The sequence below is a fragment of the Zootermopsis nevadensis genome, unplaced genomic scaffold, assembly GCF_977971745.1.
Source record: "Zootermopsis nevadensis isolate Lab colony 2312 unplaced genomic scaffold, Znev_1.0 Znev_ptg000008l, whole genome shotgun sequence".
NCBI classification, from domain to species: Eukaryota; Metazoa; Arthropoda; class Insecta; order Blattodea; family Termopsidae; genus Zootermopsis; species Zootermopsis nevadensis.
In genome coordinates this window covers 3,753,281-3,770,405 of record NW_028259140.1, presented here as the reverse complement: position 1 = coordinate 3,770,405, position 17,125 = coordinate 3,753,281, and the positions used below count along the sequence as shown (strand labels likewise).

General features: G+C 40.1%; 1 protein-coding gene across 9 annotated transcripts in view; it reads left to right on the top strand.

Annotated features, from left to right (window-relative positions):
* LOC110830955 (transducin-like enhancer protein 3) overlaps window positions 1–17,125 on the top strand; it is a 324,396-nt gene that overhangs the window by 153,942 nt on the left and 153,329 nt on the right. The window lies entirely within an intron of this gene.

Genomic DNA, 17,125 nt, shown 5'->3' with positions numbered 1-17,125 from the left:
GACATTTTATTTCTAGTCGGAGGTACAGCATCAGTTTCTTAGAAGGTTCCCAGTAATTGCCCGCTTGTCCTTCTGATAACTGAATGGAGGACTTTGGGCTGGCAATCGGTAGACGGTTCAGAGAAGTTCAATTTGGTTTTCTGCTCTTCTAAATAACTTTTAAAACACGCAGTTCCTACCTCAAAGAAAACGCTTCTTCTCCATCACAAATCGTAAATATTTAATGGTGTGAGAATCTTACGAGACCCACAAATACACCGCAGGCGTAAATGCAGAATCATGTGAGGTAGGCGTCTTAATTTGTTTCCACATTTTAAAGGTTCGAATTCTTCAGAATTAATTGCTGCAATGTGTAATCGCACTAGAAGAAAGTTTTGTGAACGTCTGTAGATTATAATTATACGTTTCGTACGAGTGTTTTGTTGACAGTGATGAGTAACACGAACGTAATGTAGAAAAAGCTTTGTCATGGCCGATGTACCATAATTCAGTAGATTTAAACAAGAAAAAAAAAAGGGGAGAGATAGAGAGAAAAGCCTCTCAGTTCTCCAGATTTATTTCGCAGCTCGTTTACGTGACCTACTGATAGAAAATTAACTGTCATGTAGTGGTAGCCAAAATAAACCTCTGGGAAGGGAACTTCCTATATAAACTGTCACGATTACGCGTTTTGAATTGAGTCCAGATTCTTTGATGTCAAAATTAATCGCATTAACTTTCAGCAACAATTTTTATTCTTTCGTATAGGATTGCTGATTTTTGCCAATTTAATCTCTAAAATCGCCCTGATGATGAGGCAGGAAGTTCCAGTGAAATGTCAAGTCATTTACCCGAGTACACGACCCAGCATCACATAGGAAAGGCCATCTTTATCTTCAGAGTAGACGTTCTTATTACAACTTATATGATTTTAGGTTTTCACTGCGCTGTCTTCTGGGATGTTGCGTCGTGTAGTCTGAGCTTTGAGTCACCGTGGCGATGGGAGACAATAAAACTATGAATTTTATCCACTGGAGTGTATTTTATGGGCATTTTATTATTTTTTGAGTGAAGTTAACCAGTTGATCTTTTGTAAAAGGTGAATAGGGCGCGGGATGAATTTTTCAATGTTATTTACGTGAACTTGATTCAAAGGGGTAAATTGAATCCGAACTAAACTGTGACATTTATTTTGATAAGACTACTAATATAGCAACACAGACATGTGATATTTGATTGGATGTAGGTGACAGCCGCAAACGGTAAATATTTCGGATTTGGCTTTAGGTAACCCGGTTTTTTTTATAATGTTGCTCTCCGACAGACGTGTTGGTGAGACTGCTCGTTATTATTAAATCGAATCTTAATTAAATTGCTTCGAAGCGTATGAAATGGATTGAGCTTTGTGTTTATGGCGATGAACCTCGAGGAATCCGTTTCTCATTTGAGTGAATGTTATCTCCTGAAGGGCGACGTGTACCTCACTTGTTTCGTCACAAGATGTAAGACACGTGGACAGTAAAAATTGGTGTGATAGTCGATTGTTATCGGGAAGGCCTTCCGTTTTAAAATATTGTGTAGGGTCTGCTATGAACTACGTAGAACAGAGCAATCCCTGTTGTAAGAAAACAAAACAGGCTAAGAAGTGTAGGCATTGAAAGAAGTTGGGTATATTATCGTATTAGCAATTTGATTTTTTATAGTTGTCTTTGAATGTGATACAGAAGCTTGGGACAGTTTTACGTAGTTTGAGATAAATTTAAAACGGGCTGTACATGCACGAAAACCCACTTCAGAATGAGCCATAACTGGGAAGGGGTGTACAGTCTGTTCGCGTCAGAAAGTTGATCAGTGATGGCCGCTACTGTTCATTGAGCCGTTGTAATTGTTTTAGTTTTGTGACAAACAATAGGCCTATTTAGATTGTTGTTAATTTTTTCTTAACCTTTGCAGGAGATGGCCTGCCACAAAGACTACATTTCAGATATAAAACAAGATAAAACACTACATATTTACATTTATATGCAAGAACTGAGATTGGCTTGAACGCCTCTGAGGAGGCGGTAGTCTTGTGAACACAGCTTCCTTATTGTTGTGAACGCAACTTTTTTTTTTTTTTCGGATTAGACCCTGAAGTCTGTTCCACTTCAATACTCGGAGATAGTGAACCTTTTCGACACGCGGTTTGATCCTTTGATGACGGACCAGCAAGGCGTGTATGCCTGTAAGGCATCACAAGGTAACAGAGGAAGGTGGAAAAACTTGCATGTGTCAACAGGAATTCGAACAATGAGAGTAGAGCATGAGCGACCCAAGGCCGTAAATTGAATTTCGTAAGTAGTGCGGTGTTACTAAAAAGGGAGTTAGGCCAGACGCTGTTAAAAGTGGCGAGAAGAACACGGATGTATATTACTTATTACCTTTGAAGTCGAAACTCGTCTGAATAATATTTAAGGAATTAGTCCGTACCGCAAAGAAAACAACACTTCACTATCTCAGAGACCAACTCGTTAACGGTGTTGGAGGAAATAACCACTGTTTACAGTGAGAATCATACGAAATCCGTAATTACAAAATCCAAAGTGCAGAGATACTTATTATTAAAAGCGGGAACCGCTTTTTAAGGGTTGAACGTAGAATTCTCCACGATTACCTGACTTTGAGACGCACTCACTTATCCTTTCTTTATCGACTCGATTATAAAAGAAGATAATTCATAGAAACGCCACGGCAGTTTATTTAAAACACGCTACTGACTTCACGTATTAGTTTTGAATAACAATCAGACTAGTGAGGCTACTCGCTGTGACATCGCGTTCCGCTGCTCATTAACCCCCCCCCCCCCATAATTTCAGTTTAAAATAATACTCGTCTTAGTAATGCCGCGTTTTTAATGTCTTGTCTGATAATTTGTGTTTGTGACTTGATTTTGTATGATAATATTAAATATTACTGTTTATTTTCAAGGCCCCAACAAACCCATTCCTCTGCTTGTCCGTGAAGAATGACAAATCAAGGCCGACGAGTGAAAATTCGTATTTTTTTTAGCTGTCTTGTTCGATTTCACCAGATACCGAAAAGTAAACTTGTAACTAGTTGAACACGTCGACGCGTTTGAACGCCGGGTTGTGGGAAAAAAAAAGAGAATATAATTTCGTCACTTTTTCGTTTCGTCACTGTCGAGAGCAGTGGCTCACGTCCGCACTAAGCAGATTATTTGTAATCAGTTGAGATTATAGGTTCTGACGGTTCTGGAATGTTGCTGCTTGTAGTCTGGTAGATATTGACAGATGTTTCATGTTTCGGAGGCGTTTACTGCCCCCTTTATCAGGGCTATATAATAATCAGCTGTTTGCCGACAATTCATATTTGGGAGGTCCCCCGTTCAAATCACACCCCGAAGACCGGCTATTCTGGGTGAGATGTTTCGCTGTTTTCCTCAGTCCATCCGGTTAAATGTTTATATGGTACCTTAAATTAAGCCACGGCAGCTTCTTTCCATATCCATTCTAATTCATTGTTCACTGGTCACCATAGTTTTCGGCGCCATGTAATCTGAAATGCTGACATAATCTTTAAATAAACCAGGACCGAGTGTTAATATTGACACTTGCACAAGGGAAGAAGCGAGACACTCAGACACGACGTAGGTTTGGAATTCACCTCGAAGGATTCCACATTTTAGAGAAAAATGAGGATGGAAATTGCAGGCAGACTGAACCTTAAGGAAAAGCTCACCTTTAGCGGATTAAGATGCTTCAGAATAGAGCTCTCGAGAGGAGCTGTTGTTGTAGCGATAATACGACTTCAGGTTAAAGTCTGAGTACGTCTAAGAAGGATCTGTCAATTACTTAGGCGCACTTTTTACCTGATTAAAATCATCAGTCTATCAGAAGATTAGGAGTTACACAGGTAAGGCCTCTTTCAATGATTTCAACCGGCCGTGAGTCGACAGTTCTGAGATAATGAAGGCTTATTGTGGATTTAAGCGCAACGTATTATCAACTGGGTGGTCCTCAATAAGCGTACAGAGAACAGGTACTTTTTATAAGTCTGTTTTTAATTTGTCGCTATATTAAAAGGAGTTTTGGCGCCGTCTGGTCTCGTCGGTAGGTGCCATTGTTTCGGAGAAACTGCCTCCATCTTCAGGGTTTAAGTGGCGATGCTAGAAAGTGGAGAGATTTGTATAGGGTTATAAGAAGGGAAAGCCCTTCCCCCCTTCCGGCGAGTCTACACGGCGTCAAAACCTAGATCATGATTATCCACACCGCCGTGTAACCCTCAAATCTTAAACGTACTTTGCCGTTAAGAAATTCAGCACTACGTAGTTGTGTGTTAATGTCGTATTTGGGCAGATTTAATGTAAATATATAACCCGGCAATGAAATGCAATGCACGGAAGTCGGGAAGAATCTGTGCGTTCCACTTCCATTAGAAATATGTGGTATCTGAGGGATGGGAGGGGTAACAGATAAGGGAGCAGAAACTGTCCACACTGTAAACACGTTTTCCCAGCTGGGGTACTTTGTACCTCCCATGCTGGTAATTATGTATGTATATTTTTGTTTTCTTCTACCAGAAAACTAGTGTCGTAGGCGAAACGCTCAGTTTTGTTCCGGCTACTGCTTTCATGCGTCCGGAAACTCTAAGCGATCCGCAAGGAAACCGCAACATGTGGAGATGTATTTACATTGGGACGTGGCACATCTGTTATGTATCCGCACACACCTCACGGCCTCCTCTCTTTTATGTGTTCTGGCATAATGAGATGTTAAAACAATAAATTTCTTTTGTTACTAGTCTTGAAGGCCCGCTCTTATAACCACTAAAATACCAAGTACCCACTTCTGGGCTGCAAAATGAATATTAAATCCAGTAACTCGTAGCCTGAGTTACTAAGCGTTTTAATGGTGCCGTATGAAACGAACTGTTGACCTCGTATCTGCGTTATATAAAAGGGCCCGTGTTAATCTGCATTTTGTACTCGTATGTATGAACGAAGCTGCTGATATTCAAATATAAATAGTTTATACACATCAAATTAGAATTGCTACCATTTCACGGCTACGCTCCGGCAGTTCATATCTTCCGAATCAAATTTATTGACCCGTAAACAAGAGAACAATGCCTCTGTAGTTATACAGAACAAAACAAGGCTCCAGTTAGCAGACTCCATATTACAGGCTGCAGGGTAAACTGTTCAATCAGTCACTGGCCACACGCTGTGTCATATTAGGGTAAAGCGACTCTAACGGACTTTGATAGTGATGGAGGGTGGGAAGTGAGTATTCAAGGCGAAATGACATCGATTGATTGATTCTTATTTAACTATACTACCTCAACTGCTTAGGCTAGCTCAGTCAGTATAGTGCTTGGGATAGCTCAGTCAGTATAGTGACTAGCTACGGGCTGGACGACCGGGGTTCGATCCCCGATGGGGGCAGAGGATTTTTCCTCTAGCCTCTGTGTCCAGACCGGCTCTGGGGCCCACCCAGCCTCCTCTACAATGGGTACCGGGGTCCTTTCCCGGGGGTAAAGCCGGCCGGTGCGTGATGCTGACCACTCACCCCCATCTAGTGCCGGGGTCAAGGAAGAGAGGAGCTATACCTCCACTCCCCCCAAGCGCCTACATGGCGTATAGTGGGACAAACTTTACTTTACTTTGCTATTTCTTTGTTACCAAAACCTCTGATAACACAGGAAATTGTTTTCTAGGGCGAGTGATGATTATGTTGTTTGCTAGAGGCATCAGCTAACGACACGAAATAATGCTCATAGGGCCTACAAAGCTTGCATTCAGGAAAGAGGTGCAGTACGCAGGTCTAATACCAAACAGTGTTCATTGAAATGAATTCCGTAGCTTGTTGCGTATTATCATTCACGGCCCGTGTGTTTTAAGCTTGAATTCATATAAGGCGTGGCTGGATTCTCGATATTTATCTATTCACGTCATATACACCGATCTGTACGTGAATTTACTTCGTACTGCTGGGTCCACTTCTGGCTTGTTGAGCCTTGGGTTTAGAGGCGTGTCCACTTGAGTAAAAATATATTTCCACATGCTAATGTTAATTCTTGAAACCGAAGACGTTTCCTGAGGCTATTAGTATGCGAATTGTATTCGGAATGTACCTAGTTCGAGTCTTGGCTGGATCCACGACCAACGTGGCGGAAGTTTTCGTGATCTTCCTCAAACCCTCTAAGTTGTCAGTGTTTAAGAACCTGCCGATTTAAAAATGACAAAAAATGACGTCTTATAGAGTGAAAGAAGAAAGTTTAAGATTTATAACAGAATAGTAGGTTATTTTATTATGGGAAACTAAAATTTTAATGCTATAATCAAAAGGGGCTTCTATCTTCAACCAGATGAATCCATTTGTACCGTGTTTAGGATCTGTTCTAATATTATTATCCACATTTTGCCTAGGTCTCCCATGCGGTTCCTTCATGTTCTCGTGCTAAAATATTAAGTTCAATTCTTATTTCCTTCATGCGTGCTATGTGCACCGCTCATGTGTGGGCGTAAGACCAAGTTTACTTACACAAAACAGGTAAAGGTATTGAAGACAAGAGGTGGGAAGTTAATAGTGTCCGAAATGAATGGTAGGGAGTATTTTCAGATCGTCTCTTAATTTTTCATCGTGGGTGCGAGATTTAAAATGTCAAGATTGTAGCTGTGTTTTATTCGTAGGAATAAAAGTGATAAGTAGGGTTGAAAACGAATAGGTCAAAACTACACTACTTATAATACTTTAAAATACCACATTTGAAATATGCAAACGTGCTTAAGATATGTAACTACAGACTCACACACATACATGCCGGCATGTACTTAACGCGGAAGTAGGAACAGTGTTGCTACACTCACCGTAATTGCATAAGAAACCTAGACACACGTTAAACAGTGGTCAGACCTTGCAAAAACATTTGCCTATTTCTTCGGGCTATGGTGACGAGTTTCTGCTGCTATTTAGCCACTCCTAGGTCCTGCTACACTCCGTCTCTTATGTTTTATGAGCCATTCGGAATGCAGAGCTATCAATTTACAGGCATCTTCCCTAAAAGGAAAGACTGAGGCCAAACCATTAGGATACATCAATACTTGTTTGGATCACTTCTGTGATATAGCGTATTGGTGTGTTCTCAGTTTTTATTTTCGTGTTGAGGAACAGTGGCATTTACAGACACCTTTTCTTAAACACGGCTGTACCCTACTTCGAATTCTGCTTTTTTATCTTGTTTTGTGTTTTTTTATCAATAAGTCTGTAGATACTCAAGTTACTGTACATTTTGATGTAATATAAATTTTTCACCAAAACCCTGAGGAAAACGTAAATTAAATGGCCTACACATAGTTTGATTTATGAACATGGTTTGAATCCTTGCTGACGGTATATTTTAGTTGTTTCATTGTTCTGGAGTTGTGTGTAACTGTAAAAATAAAATGTTTCGATCGTGTTCAGAGCAAGTCTCTGGTATTCGAATTCATTATTCATTACAACAACATTCTCATGTTGTTTTTTTATTAATTTACTCCGGTCACTTGAATTCTTCATTACCCAACGATCTGAATAACATTATCTTAAGCTGCTTCTGCTCCAACGTTTTGTTTGTAAAACACTGGCAACAAGGCATGTAAAATCTCGAGCATTTATCCGCTGTTCGTGATGAGACTCGGCTTATTGTATTTTACGTCTGGGATCCATCTACACACGCAGTGACCTTTCCATTTTTTAGGTCTTTAGTTTACTAAAACTGTCCGTCTGTCCGTGTGAAACAACTTTAAAACGCATAACATGAAGTTTCGTACACGTTTCTTGTTCCTTTTAATTTCAGTATTGCGACCTTCTACTTGAACCCATGGTGTCGTGTCATCCTTTGAAAGTTGATAGTTGCTCAGGCGGCCAAAAAATATCCTGCCTTATAAAACCGGAAACAGGTCTATTGCGTTGAAAAGACCCTTGAATCCCCTGATTCTACTCCACACCTTCGCATAATATTTCTCCTAACATATCTGCCATTTTTAATATTAACCCACCAAACGTCGTTAGCACTCCTTCGTATTCGGGAGATCCTGTGTTCAGATCTAGTTTTGAAAATTGGCCATCCTTAACTGTCGTTGTCATGGATCCGATCATTGACGTTATATTTTGCTAGCCTCTCACAGCGTTGTTAATTAAACTACAAATAAATTTGCATCTGTAAAATGAAAATTGTTGAACAGCGGAAAATGGATTAATAACTTTTATGATATAATTCTGTGAAGGAGATGTTTTGCCAACACATATTTGTATTTGAAGATTTCCGTCTTCTGGGTTGTTGCGCTGTGTAGTCTGGTCGATGTTAACCAACGTTTCAGAGGTCATACTGCCTCCGTCATCAGGGCGATGAATCATCGCCCTGATGACGGAGGCAGTATGACCTCTGAAACGTTGGTAAACATCGACCAGACTACACAGCGCAACAACCCAGAAGTCAGAAATCTTCATACTCATCGCCCTGATGACGGAGGCAGTATGACCTCTGAAACGTTGGTTAACATCGACCAGACTACACAGCGCAACAACCCAGAAGACGGAAATCTTCATACTCACCGCTGTGATAACCTCAAGTCTTACATATTTGTATTTGTTAGGAGAGTACCTTTTACTAGTTGCTTTACCCCACATTATAAAATTTGAGTGTGTAACGTCGAGTAATACAGAAATCATGTTATTTAATCGAATCATTATTTTTCAACCATTGATGAACCTCGAAAGCCATATCAAATTGAAAGTTTGTACGTATCATGTAGACGTTTAACGAAGACTCATGCAGCGTGCGAAACGTAACTTCCACGCGTTCGTGACCATAAACATAAAATTGAACACTCTACCAAATTACGTGGCGCAGGGGGACGCCTAGGAGCCCCGTTTATGAATTTTAATTCTCACTTGCCGTCCAGCGCTGATTGGGCCACGCCTTTTTAAATAACTCTAATTATGATATGTTTTAATTTTAGTGAGAAGTTTATAAATGGACATCTTCAGTCTTGCAATCATGCCTATTATTATTTTTAGAAAGGGGCGTGTTATTTTCGCACTGGGTTTTAAGTACATTAATTAAATGCGACTTATGACAACGGACGTGTCGTTCCATGCGTGCGTCTTCGGTTTAACGTACCGTGACCAGGTAAGAAGAATTGTTCTTCCTCATAAGTGGCAGTGACAATGGTTGCTTTATGCTCTACCAAATAATCAGCCAGCTGTTGTGGAGTGGCGTGTGAACGGTTGTTAAGCATTTTCTGTGCCGACTGTACTTCCCTTCGCTCTTATTCCCAACAAAGAAAGTGCTTACACCTAGACAAGGTGTTAATCCAATTAAGTTTAATTTAAATGCTTGCAGTGGTAATTATTTAAAGCAGGAGAAGTTGGTTCATATTTTGAACAATAGCTTGCGCAGTGTAGCAGTGTCGGGTTAACAAACGGCTGTGTGAGACTTTCTATTACCATGCCCATACATGCAGTTGTGGTCATCTGTGTCAATGCTCGTGGGTCATTGACCTCTGATAAATTGTCTATTATTTTAATAGTGGGTGCTGTTGTCATCTAAGTGTTTGCGTGGATCAAGACACGTGCCAGCGTTACTTTATAATTTATAAGTACATTAACAAATTTAACTTAAATTCGTATAATTTTTGTGTTGGTTCGGGCATCGCTCAGTAGTTGCGGTCGAATTCCCAACGATAACTCAACACTGTCAATTCCGAGTCCACCCGCCCTGAAGAGAAACGTTCCAGTGCAAAAGGCCCGTTGAAATTCAACGAGGAATGTTTTCCTTCATGTCTTCGTTTCTCATTAAGTTTTACCCACCCGGTTATTGCCTTCTCGTTTATACACTTCTAAAAGCCGCGTAATGTTAGCAGCACTTGTAAAATAGAACATGTGTTGCATTCAGTCATCTAGCGTCACTACTGATAACTTTATAAGTTATGCGTACTCGTAAACAGTCTATTAATGTAGATATCCATATAATATTGAGTGACCTGCGTTTCTGGGTTTTAGTGCTGACGTCGAAAAGCATCGGGGCTATAATAAATTCCACAAATACGTTTCAGCTGGACGTGTTATTAATTCGACGCGCAGCTGTTTTCGGCCCCTTTTCTGAGGAGCGTAATGAAAAGTAATCTTGTCCCTGTTAAGGGAGAGCAGAGACGTCGGATTCAAGAACTGGCCGACCACGAGGTGTCGTGTCTCATCGCCAAGTTCTGCGGATCAGTTCCCTGAAGATTACTTCTTTCATTCGCCGGGCGTGAATTCCCAGATAATGAACTAAGTGGGTCATGACCACTGCCTTTGTAATCTAACAACATTTGTCAGTCATCAGTAGCGAATTATCTTTAGTTGTTAATGTCAGTCTGGCTAATCTTGTGTGAAAATTAAATTGCATCATGCTGATACATTTTACGTTCGCTTGTAAATCCTGGGTGCTTCAAGAACTTCGTAACGCCTGTAGGTTTGACCCATATCACAATGTAAGTATTACACGAGTCGTGTTTGTTTCAGGAAACCTTGACTTTTCGAACTGTAATTTTAAATGACAGGAATTACATTGCATACTTTGAAAGTCGTCTTTCTGTTTAAATCAGGCCATATGAGTGGAATGTACCAAGATATATTCCTCAACCCTACGAAGATACGAATGGAGGGCTAGTAGAGGGGTAAAGCAAAGAGAAGAAATTGGGGGAAGAAGTGACGCTTTGAGGGGGTGGGGGGAGAACAACATTCGTTCTCTTTATAATGGTTAAATAAAAGTGAAGACGTTGGAGTGGTACCAAATACAAGTTTGAGACAGGGACAACATAATTTTAAAATTTTGATTAATGCATGTTGAAATTGTAAGTTTTTATATCAGTAATTCGGTGGCCTACACACCAAATGGGATAATTTTGATGAATTTAAATTTGAGTAACTATAACATACAGTTCGCAGACTTCAATTTGAATACAGTCGTCTGAGTGGACACTGAGTAAGGAAGGTGAGTTCACACTGAAACAGGTGTGTATAATCGCCTTCCATTGCATGTGTTTCAGATGGTCAAAGGGGCATCGGTAGCTTAAGTTTTCCTTTAAAAAATGTGTGGGGGGTCTGCGATGAACGTGTAGCAAAACAGCCAAATATTTATCCTTTTTATGGGGTAAATGCATTTTATCGGTCGGCGCTGAAAATTGGAGAATGAGACGTGAAAGTGTGAAATGGTTTAAGGGCGGCAAAGAGCTTGGAATTCCTTAAGGGTGGACGTTAGTAATAGGATAGGACAATTGAATGCGAAAAATAGAACAAGTGACGTGATTATTAAGAAACAAACGAAAATACTTGGACAGCAGATGAGTGAAGCAAAGTCTGTACACAAATCTGAATACGTATTTTACACCAAAGAATGATATGAATACAGAGGATTAATAGGTTTACTGTATAAGATGGTACTGTTACAAAACATGGATATATACTATGTAATTTGTATTTTATTTGCCCTCAAGATTATAACTACAACAATTCACTCACCGTAAGGCACTTTAATACACGAATAATTAAAAATATACCCCAAAACAAACGCACCCCGAATTAACGCCAGAATTGGTGAAAGATAAAGAAAGTGGCGCTCTAACGAGCGTTGTCTTCAGGCACTCATTCTTCATCAAAGTGATGTTAAATGCCCTCATATTCAGGCTTCTGAACGTTTTCCGCCTAACGTCATTGCTTGCACGCAACTTCTTAACGAACTATGAAAGGAATTTTTTTTGCATAAATAACTGTACGCCCTGTCGTCTGTGTTTGCTTCCTTACTGGCACGTATATTTCAGAGGCGGCGAACAAATAAGGAACACGGTGTTTAATTAAAGCCGCTACATAGCGCGCGATGCCCGGTTTAGTAGCTGATCTGCAGGCCTTCACACAGCTGAATTCGCCGCGCGTGTTCCGCCAGTCTTGAGCCAAGGTGTGATGTACTTCGATCAGCTCGTCACCGCAGTTTGGACGTAGTTGAAATGTTAAATCGAACAGCACAGTCCCAGCTACCGCCTCTGTTGTATTGTTACGTTTAGCAAGTCATCTATTCACTTGTTTGCTGTCTGCAAGGTCTTAATGTAGTCAGTCTTATTCTATACCAGTTTATCCAAGTCAGGGATCAATAAAACCATTACGGATGCACTGTTATATAGGCTGTGACTATGACAAACAGAGCATATGTCATGCCTGACTGGGGGAAGTGTAGGTCTTAGAAATACTGGATAATATCTCTTGTATTCAAAAGAATGCTTCATTTGTAAAAGTCTGTGTTCTTTTGATATCAGGGTCTGGGATTGAAAGGATGGTTTCTTGCAGTCCACTGACCATCTCGTGTCTTATTTAATTATTCGTGTTTTTTTTTCTAATCACAATTGTATATAAATAAAATTATACATAAGATATTAAAATATCATTTATATATTTGGTACAACTTTTACTACATGTTTCGGTTACATTGAACCATCTTCAGGTGTAAAGTTAAAAGTTAAAAATTATAATCTTATAAACTAAACTTTTAACTTTACACCTGAAGATGGTTCAATGTAACCGAAACATGTAGTAAAAGTTGTACCAAATATTTAAATGATATTTTAATATCTTATGTATAATTTTATTTATATACAATTGTGATTAGAAAAAAAACACGAATAATTAAATTTTAGTTCACAATATGACGCAATTATATCAACTCGTGTCTTATTGTTCTTTACACAGTTTATGAAGTTTACTAAAGGCGATTGAGCCGGGATAGCTCAGTCAGTATTGTGACTAGCTACGGGCTGGACGGCCGGGGTTCGATCCCCGACGGGGGCAGAGGATTTTTCCTCTAGCCTCTGCGTCCAGACCGGCTCTGGGGCCCACCCAGCCTCCTCTACAATGGGTACCGGGGTCCTTTCCCGGGGGTAAAGCCGGCCGGAGCGTGATGCTGACCACTCACCCCGAGGTCAAGGAAGAGAGGAGCTATACCTCCACTCACCCCAAACGCCTACATGGCGTATAGTGGGACAAACTTTACTTTACTTTTACTAAAGGCGATTAATCTGATATCGGCCTACATGTACTATCTATTCTTTTACGTCCCAAGGATGGATGGTGTGGTGATGTCTTTTTATTCCGAGACTTTCATTTTTTAACTTTGTCCGGAGAAAGGGATTAGCTCTATCTAGTGGGCCCAACTGTGTAGGAACCTGAAGACGGAGATTGAGTCCCATCTCCGAAACGTCGTTTTACGTTTTATATTTACTAGACGATGGATAATATCCAAGGAAATTTTTATTCAATTGACTCTTCACCATCGTCAAGAAGTTTTAGATTTGATATCGGCCTACATGTAGTTGCAGACATTAGGAATTAATTAAAGGTGTGTGATAGGTTATAAGAAATAATAAATTTCTTTATTTTACTACAGTTTATGTTATCTTATTCCAGTTTGATATTTTACGTAATTATAATCTGATTTATATAAATTCTTTAAATTTTAGGACACTTTATTCCATGCGGAACCTCGACACTTGATTTATTATTAATGTTATTAAGGGCAGAAATATTTTAATTATCATGCACACTGTTGACATAGTCCTTCAGCTAGGCGTGTCAATTCTGCAAATTACATATTAGGATTTTTTTTGCCATATTTTGCTAAAACTTTTTTCCTCCGAGGGCACCTTCACTATATGTAAACAAATCTACTTTGATTATTTGATTTGTTTCATTTTGCTCATTTATCGTGTATTTTGTTGTTAGAATTTGCCTTTTACGGATTCTTTGCTGTTGGCGAGCTCTATAATATAGGAATTCATTTCAACTGAGTTCTAGATTTTCGAAGAGAATCTAATAGTTTGGTCTATGAAAGCCTATTAAAGAACTTTAAAAAAATCCTGCGATACTTGTGTGTGTAAAACAGCCTAGGTACGTATCTGTTGTACCAATATTACATTTTACCTGCAGATAAGTCGTATGTGAGACGTACTCTCCCAACTCATTGGAGAGTGGAGGTATACCTCCACGCATTCTTAATCTTGTTACTGTTAGTAGTTAATTAGACGCCCGGAGGATAGAACCCCGGTACCCATTGAATAGGAGCCAGTTGGTCCCACGCAGGTTTGTTTGTGGTGACGAGGAGAAAAGCTCTTCCCTGTCGGGGATCGAACACCGGTCATGCAGACTGCAGTCAATTGACTGACTTATCGGGGGTCTTTGTAGGCGAGAAAGGGACACTTGGAGCAGTTTCCGGAACTTTTCTAGAATCTTCTGTATGCGGGTCGCGTGTTTCAGACCGAGTGATAACGCGTGATGCCTCAGCAACCGCGAAGGACAGAAACTGAAACTCTTTTGCTTGTGGTCACGGGAAAAAGAAAGGCAAGTTTTGTGTTTATTGTCTGAAGATTTCGAAAAGTAGCCTACAAAGAATGAAATTAAGAAAAGGAACATTTTTCCATATGGCAGACGGGATTTCTTTTTCGTTTTTTGTTCGCCATTCTCTGTGTTTATGGCTTGCGGCTATCACTCCTTATTACTGCCGAAGTATGGCTAAAACAACTACCAAGTTGTTCTCCCTTTCATCTCGCTCGTTTTGCTTCCCCTCTCTCTCTCTGCGATATATTTTTCTCTCTTTTATTATTCTTTTCGTTTTCATTTTGTAACGTGTTTGGACTTGTATACGTGAATATCTTATGTGTGTGTTCCCATGTTTTGACAAGAGCGCTTGTTGTTAGGGAATCTTCTTTTTTCCTTCTTCTATTTAAATTTATTTCTATTTCCTTGCTCTCCTGCATTGCTGCCTTCAAAGTGTTAACCTCTTTTTCCAACAGTTACATTTTTAACACCGCGACCCTCCCTGGTTCTTTATTTTCTCTACCTCTGGGTTTTAACACTCCTTTGTTTTCCTCTGACTTCTGTCTGTCTCCACCTTTACCGTGTTTCTCTTACTCGCATTGTCTTTCTTTGCATTTTTTATGATGTCATGGTAGCGTCAAACCTCTCTTCCCCCGTGTCTTATAGCCTTAGCACTCACTGGTGTGTATTAAATATCTAGTTGTTCAGTTTGACTTATTGAAATTTGGCCACTAATAAACATCAGCACAAAGATGCAGTGTGCGTCGGAACGAGCGTGTCCTAAGTGTTCGTAATATTCGGCTAATCATACGCGAGACATTTCTTTACACAACATACGCACTCACGGAAATGTTTTTATGTGATGTTATACAGTGTAGGGCCTCGTTTATTTCTGCTAGAATTTTTTTATAGAGTAAGTTTTTTTTACGTGTTTGTTTAATTTAAAATCATTTGTTTGAACCTGATATTGCTATGTGTTTTATGATGAGCATTTCATTTATTTTTATTCTGCTTTCTAAGTAAGGACGCAGTCCTACTACAGAGTGTCCCACTTATTAACTCGGGACTAACCAGTAGCATACGTCGGCCATGTTCTCCATCGTTACTAACTCATTTCACTGAATTTCGCTATATAATTATGTCTCATGCTGTCTTGTCCTCTTTAAATCGAACACCCTGTATATAATCATGTCCTTTGCCGTGCGTAAATTGGCGTGTTTCTTTACTTTACAGAAACGTCTACACAGTTTCATTGATTTTAATTAAATAGGATTTGAGGTTCTCACGGCGGTGAGTACGAAGATGGCTGTCTTCTGGGTTGTAGCGCTGTTTACCAACGTTTCAGGGGATATCTGAAACGCTGAACACACTTCGATTTTAATTAAACTTACTTCGTATGAACCTCGTGCCTTTTATCCGCCTGCTGTCCACAACCCCAACGTGTCTTCGTTGGCCGTTGTGGTTTCATGACGGCACGTGGAGCAGATGTGCCCCCTGCGTCAAGCAGAAGCTTCTCTTAACCACGTGTAAGAATAGTTTATAAAACTCTGTGTCAGTACTCTTGCAACCACAGAGGCCATATCCTGGAGCCACAACGCAGTACTTATTGTATACAGCTTTCGGGGCTGTGTAATTTGAATAATTAATGCTTTAGCTCTGTACTATGCACTGTCCGTAAATGCGTAGCTTGCAACGAGTAATCTCCAGTTCAAGTCTTCATTCTTTTTAGCTTTTTCTCATTAGGCCCTCAGGCCTGTTAAATTTGACTTAAATTCTGAGGCTATGAATCTTCTGGACTGGAAATCATCGTGTCACATAGCAAAGGGCGTTGAATCAGATGAAAACGCCTACAGTCCTATCTCAGAGTGGAATTCAAACCCATGGTCCCAAAGTCTGTTCGATCCAAGACGGCGCAAGTCCCAGGTCGTTGTGATCGGCTTCATCATTTATCCAGGAAAATAAAACGTCTGACAGTCACGTGTTGGTTAGGCGCATCACCAGGAGCCCCCCCACCCCACCCCCCGTGCGAGCTCCTCCCTTTGATCACGATTCTCCTGTATAATTTGAAGTAAGATCGGACAACAGCGCTACGTTCTTCTGCCCGCGCTGAGTCTTCCTACGTCACAAGCAGGCACGGCTAGAGATCATAAAATTCCTGCGGGACTGTCACATGCGATTCTGAGGCTCTTGACTCTTGACTCTCTGATGTGTTTCGCCAGTTGGTGACGACACTCGAGGACCGGAACAAGTGTTCTCTGGTTTGTTTTTTAATTATGAGGAACTGTTGAAGTCGCTTGGTGCGGGCAATTCTTTTGAATGTACTTTAGTCTTATTGTTCGAGAAGAATCAAGACACGGACCGCTGTTGTGCCATTGTGAAGATATTGACTGGCTTTTGGCAGGACCTTTGTAGGCCATGTGGGTAATGTCACCTTCTGAAAGTAATTAATACATGACTATGCGCCTCATTTACTTTAAGGTTACATCCATGACTCGCTAACTGCAAGACTATTAAGAAACTACTCCAAAATCTTTGCATTAGTAATTATCGTGTTTGTAAATAGCCCGCGGTACACATTTATGTGACATAATTGCTAGTTTGTATTTTTTAAGATGAAGTCAAGGATGTAGGATGACTCAGCATCAAATGGACTGACCTGGGGCGAATATTATGAAAATTAGACAGGAATATTTAACCGAGAAGTGTGAGATATCGTTCCTACCTGATTATAATTTGAGGTCGTGTTAATGATTGCTGAGTATAAA